The sequence below is a fragment of the Lycium ferocissimum genome, unplaced genomic scaffold (assembly GCF_029784015.1).
Source record: "Lycium ferocissimum isolate CSIRO_LF1 unplaced genomic scaffold, AGI_CSIRO_Lferr_CH_V1 ctg13341, whole genome shotgun sequence".
Classification (NCBI taxonomy): domain Eukaryota; kingdom Viridiplantae; phylum Streptophyta; class Magnoliopsida; order Solanales; family Solanaceae; genus Lycium; species Lycium ferocissimum.
This window is the reverse complement of record NW_026714827.1, coordinates 2597-8207: the sequence shown is the minus strand read 5'-3', so window position 1 is coordinate 8207 and position 5611 is coordinate 2597. Positions and strand designations below refer to the sequence as shown.

The window sequence follows — 5611 nt, the reverse complement described above, 5'->3', positions numbered from 1 at the left end:
ACTTAATGAATTCTTATGCTAAAACTATATAACTTGTACTCTTTAACTAACTACTTTTTTAACCCACATAGACATATGTCATAATACTTAATATTTATTTTCCTTTTATGTATACACGTATGCACTTATTTATTTCCTCGTGCACATTTACTTGTTCAATTTTGACTTTTCACGTTCTTTAGGAATTAATAAATCCCACGTAGACATATGTTATAGTACTGAATAGTTATTCTCTTCTCATGTATAGATGTATGCACTTCAATTTTAATTCTTCGACACGCATTTATTTCCTCCGTGCACTTTTACTTGTTCACTTTTGACTTTTCACGTTCTTGCTGAATGTTTATTTTCTTCTCATGTATACATGTATGCACTTCAATTTTAATTTTTCGACACATATTTATTTTCTCCATGCACTTTTACTTGTTTAATTTAGACTTTTCACGGTCTTTAAGAATTAATAAATGAAGTACTCTCTCCGTCCCATATTGCATGGCCAATTTACTTGATTTTTTATGTTCTTTAAGAATTAATAAATGAAGTACTCCTTTCGTCCCATATTACTTGGCCACATTACTATACTCGACTTTTCACATTCTTTAAGAATTAATAAATGAAGTACTCCATTCGTCCCATATTACTTGGCTACATTACTAAAAATATATGTCTATTTTTCTATTCTATATATTTCTTATTTTCTATCTATTATATATAAGTGTGGTGAGCGGACGAAAATAACATAAAATGCTTGTACCACAAGCTTTACAAATTGTACACGCAATGAATGCTTGTATCAAGAGCTATATAAATTGAATACTTCAATCAACTACTTTTAATTCCATGTGGACAATAAATTGTACACTTAACATCAATTAAACAAATACGCATAATTCTTGAATGGCCTATGAATTCGGATACGCAATTTCTAAATTTTATGAAAAGTAATTTATATATATAAAAAAAACATAAAAAATAATATAATATAAATTATAATAATTGAGAATTTAAAAAAAAAACAAATAGATAGCGGTAAAACAAAAATCTTGCTTGACTCTCAAAATTCAAACTGTATCACATAAATCGAATAAAGAAAGTATTAATTAATGTAATACATATTTTCAGCGTTTAAAATTATTTAATTAATATATTGAGTTAATTTAGTGTAAATATGCAGATAAATATTTACTCATGTGACCCATTAGAGGATGTACTTTTCCAGAAAATACGAGCGTCCCCTAATTAGGATTAGTTAGGATAATAAGAGCAATAGGTAAACATATATCACACGCTGAGTGTTTAAACTAAATCAATGTACTGCCTCTCTTCTCCCTCTTATTACGTTCTTTAAGAATTAATAAATGAAGTAAAATCAGTAATTAATGTGAAGGGTAAAATAAGAAGAAGAAAAATTTCTTTGTCTTGATATGTTAACATGGACAATTACTTTTATCCTCATTTTCATTCTTTGTCAATACTTTACTTATCTTACTTTTCTTTGTATTCTCTGATTATTGTTTCTTTACATTTATAAAAATGTATTATTTCATATTTCATTTCGGAATTAAAATTTGGTGATTTGCGATATATATCTTTCTAATTTTGATTTCTCTGTAACAATTCATTTTATCTATAATTGTTAATATAAGAAATTATAATGTAACTAATTTTTTTTGATTAATTTAATAAAATATTTTATTAGTTTTGCTTTTAAAAAATTCAATATATACAACACAATGGTTCTTATGTTTGAATCTGAACAATTAATTAATTGAGATAGATATTAACTTGTCGGTATACATATAAAATATTAAACAATTTAAAAGAAAAAATCTAGAATCAAAATATTATGTTTCCCTCACCTTCATACTAATTTTATTTTTCACATCGACGAACAACTTTCATTGTCATGATAATGAGAAATTTTTAAAAATTATTTACAAAATACAAACCTTAAAGACTGGTTAATTAAAGTGAATAAACATGTTTGGCCCGTGCATCGCACGGGCATATATGGCTAGTTTTTTTGTATATAAACGCGAAAGTAGTACGAACACAGCATCTAACAGTTGTACAAAAGGTAGTATTAGTTGTACGGAAGGGTGTTCCTGAAATCACGTTTTCCAGCCACGTGTATAGTATTATGAAAATTTTCAAACATTTCTCCCCTCTCACTGGATTTCCTTTACCAATTTATCTAATTTCCTTCGCCACCTTCTTCCTCGCTTCTCCTCCTCCTCCTCTCTCAATTACGTGTGTTTCATTGAAACATCTTTTGACTGGAAACAATATCAAAATGAAGTTGTGACAAACTAATCGCTTAGCAACTTCAAATTAACACAAGAAATAAATAATTTTCTTATGGTTTACTTTGGAATTGAAGCTGCAAGAAACTTCATTCCCCTGCTCTCGAGCTTGTGAGATTATATGCAGTTCTTTAAAATGATGTTAATCCGTAATCCTTAAATAAAATTGCATATAGATAAAGTTTTGATTTTGACTATGCTACTTCAAGAAGGTTTTCTTTTACGGCTTATGTTAAAATGTGTTGATGTTTCTTTCATGCTCTTTACGGTTGAAAATCAGCAATTGAAATTGGTTTACCTGAACTGCACAAGTAAAGAAATTTCCGGCATTTACAGTGAAAGTGAAACAACATGGACGAGACAAGGGTAGCTATTGTTTGAACTGATTTCGGCCATTTTATGAGGGTGAGGATGATTGTCAAACAATGGAACACAGAGCATGGATAATAGTCTTTAATAAATGTTTGTAACTTACTTTTTCACTTATTCTGCATGTTTTCCCCTTAAGGTATAAACATGAAACAAACAGATTGTGACCTTATCAGTTTTTCTATAAGGTGGCTGGAAACTTAGTATCTGCAGGGCATCTGCTTACAGATTTCATATGTGCATGTTAAGCTAACATATAAATATTGCATTAGCTGAATTCTTACATGCACATGTGCTATTACTTTGCATATATTTTTTGTGATTTGTAATAATTTTTTTCATTGTTTGGTTCAGGCTTGAGAAGGAAAAGAGAAGGTTTAAAGTTTTTCAGTTGAATGATTTGTGTGATGAGACCAGAGAACCCTAGAGCACTCCATCACCTGGGGTTCACGGTCATTATGTTCGTTAACTTAGAGTTACTTTCAGCAACTTAGTATTGCTATTTTGATCCTAAGAATTTTTACGTGCATTTTTTCTCTGCATCATGTTTATGAATTAATTTACAAGCATCTTAAATAAAAGTTGAAATATATTATTATTCAAGATGTAATCTTTGATAGCAATATGTGTAGATTTAGCAGAACTTTTAGCAATTAGACACCAAGTAGTTGAAAAAATGAAGAAATAATTTAAGACTACTTAACCTAATGTGTTGATACATTGTGATAGAAAAATAAAACATCAGGTGATAATAGTTAAAACTCTGTAATGAATTTACGTTGTATCAAGGCTTGCAAAATTAGTATCAGGAAATTCTCTAGATTGATATCCTAAGCCACAATTGGCGTCACAAAATTAGACTATTTTATTATGGTTCAAAATCTTCCAAACTTCCATAAATTTTTTCAGGATCACTGATATATTGTTATCATGCCCATCGCAAAAGCGCAGGTTGATATTACTTTGTTGTATTCATCAGCTTGTTGCATTAACCTATTGCTAGCGTGAAAGCTGTTTGACGATTGTGATAAATACTACTATGGAGATCATGGTTCTTTAGAATGTTATGACTCTTGAGTATGGGGTATGACAACAACTTGGATTGTATAAAACAGGTATGTTACCTTTCCTTTTATTAATTGGTGTATTGGAGATGCATAGGACAGTTTTAACTGTACCTTGACTCTTAGTTTAAGAACTCAAGATAGCAATAACAAGATGGATTATACTTCAGCTGCTTTACACTATGGTGCTGGGCAAGCACATGATTAAGAACTTGAAGTATTTTCTAATAGTTTCAACTTAGTTTCCACTTGCTGCATTGATGTGTGAATTTTTATTTTTTTAAAAAAAATTGATTATCAAGGCAGAATTCATCGAAGGGTATAGTTATATTCAAAGATGGTTACAAGATAAGTTACTTTCTAGGAAATGATTCTTCGCTCGGCTAATCCAAAGTCATGGAAAGGCCTCTCAAGCATGAACGTAGTTTAAACTATATATTTACAATCCTTTGGCATCTTCAGTTCATCAGTTCTCATTGCTTCCTTGCCTATAAAATAAAAACTATTTATTTGTTTTTTGCAAAAAATTTCCATACGACCTTAATTAACACAAGCAGAAAAGGAGAGAGCTGAGGGAGATGTGAAATAACGACAGCAAAAGGAAAAGGGCCATGAATGCCAACCTTAAACAATCACATTGGAAGACAAAAACAAGAGTTTGATGCAGAGGCTGATACTCCTGAAATGGAAGTTAATAAGATGCGTCAACACATCAAGAACAATAGGTTCTTTCACATGGTGCCAACTTACTCATGCATATGCAGGTAGTTAACTAATCATCTAAATAACACTTTGTTTTTACATGGTATATATAACATCCATTTTTTTCATAGTTAATTAGTTGGATGTCATTTTGCCAATGCGTACACCTGATTTATTTGTCTCTGAAACTTAAAAACTATGTGTTGTATAACTTCATTTTTACAAGGTACATATATAATTCATTTTGCTTCATAGTTTAGTTGGATGTCATTGACCAATGTGTATGTCCAGTTTATTTGACACTGAAACAATGGGAAGAAGTGTGGGAATGGAGGGAATGACCATTTGTGCACGAACTTGTAGATGTTGAAAGATTTTCAGAATTTATCAAAAACATGTTGGTGTTTCTACTAAACTCTCCTACCCAGATTGCCTTCTATATTTCCTAATGGATTCCTTGTTCTATTGACAGTGTCCAAACCATGGGAATGATTTTCAAATTCCAAGGAAGACTAAAAAGTACCTTATCTGGGAGCATCTTATGAAGCCATTCAAGGAAAACTAAATAGAACCTTATCTGGGATCATCTTCTTCTTTTTTTTCTTTCAAGTTCATGTGTATTTGTGGTTGTGGATATGTCATTTTGTTGTTTAAGACTTCCACCACGTGTATTTGAGATTTCAGATGGAATATGGTTTGAAATGACTGGAACTTGCTTGCATTAATGTTAGAAGATATATATTTTTTCTTTGATAAGGAACGTTAGAAGATATATTTAGTCTTTGAATTCCTCTTTGTTTTATACCTTATGTACATGTTATGTACAATACAATGACAATCACAATTTTTTGAAAGACTTTAACTAAACTAAAAATAAAATTAACCATGTTGGGCCCATGCATAGCACGGGCATACCTTGCTAGTAGTACTTAAGAGATGCATAATGCCCTTCTCTTGACTTTTTCGTCACTCACTTCCTGTCACAACAATTTATTTCTCCTTTTCTTGTTTGTCATCTCTATTTCATTTCTATTCTGACATCTTTATACATGTACATTAACCTTGTTAATAAGAATAACCAAAATAATCTTAGGGACACCTGCCTACCACTTCCTAAAATCTAAGACTGAAAATTTATGGAAAACATAAAACTTTAAAAAAACGAAAACTTAT

The 5611-nt window shown here is 30.5% G+C and overlaps 1 long non-coding RNA gene across 1 annotated transcript; it reads left to right on the top strand.

The window, feature by feature from the left end:
• The first annotated feature begins 2699 nt into the window (after positions 1-2699).
• LOC132042111 (uncharacterized) lies at positions 2700-5326 on the top strand. The gene is made up of 3 exons (XR_009411365.1): positions 2700-3787; positions 4294-4835; positions 4911-5326. It is a non-coding gene; the product is annotated as an uncharacterized LOC132042111 (long non-coding RNA).
• Positions 5327-5611: the final 285 nt, after the last annotated feature.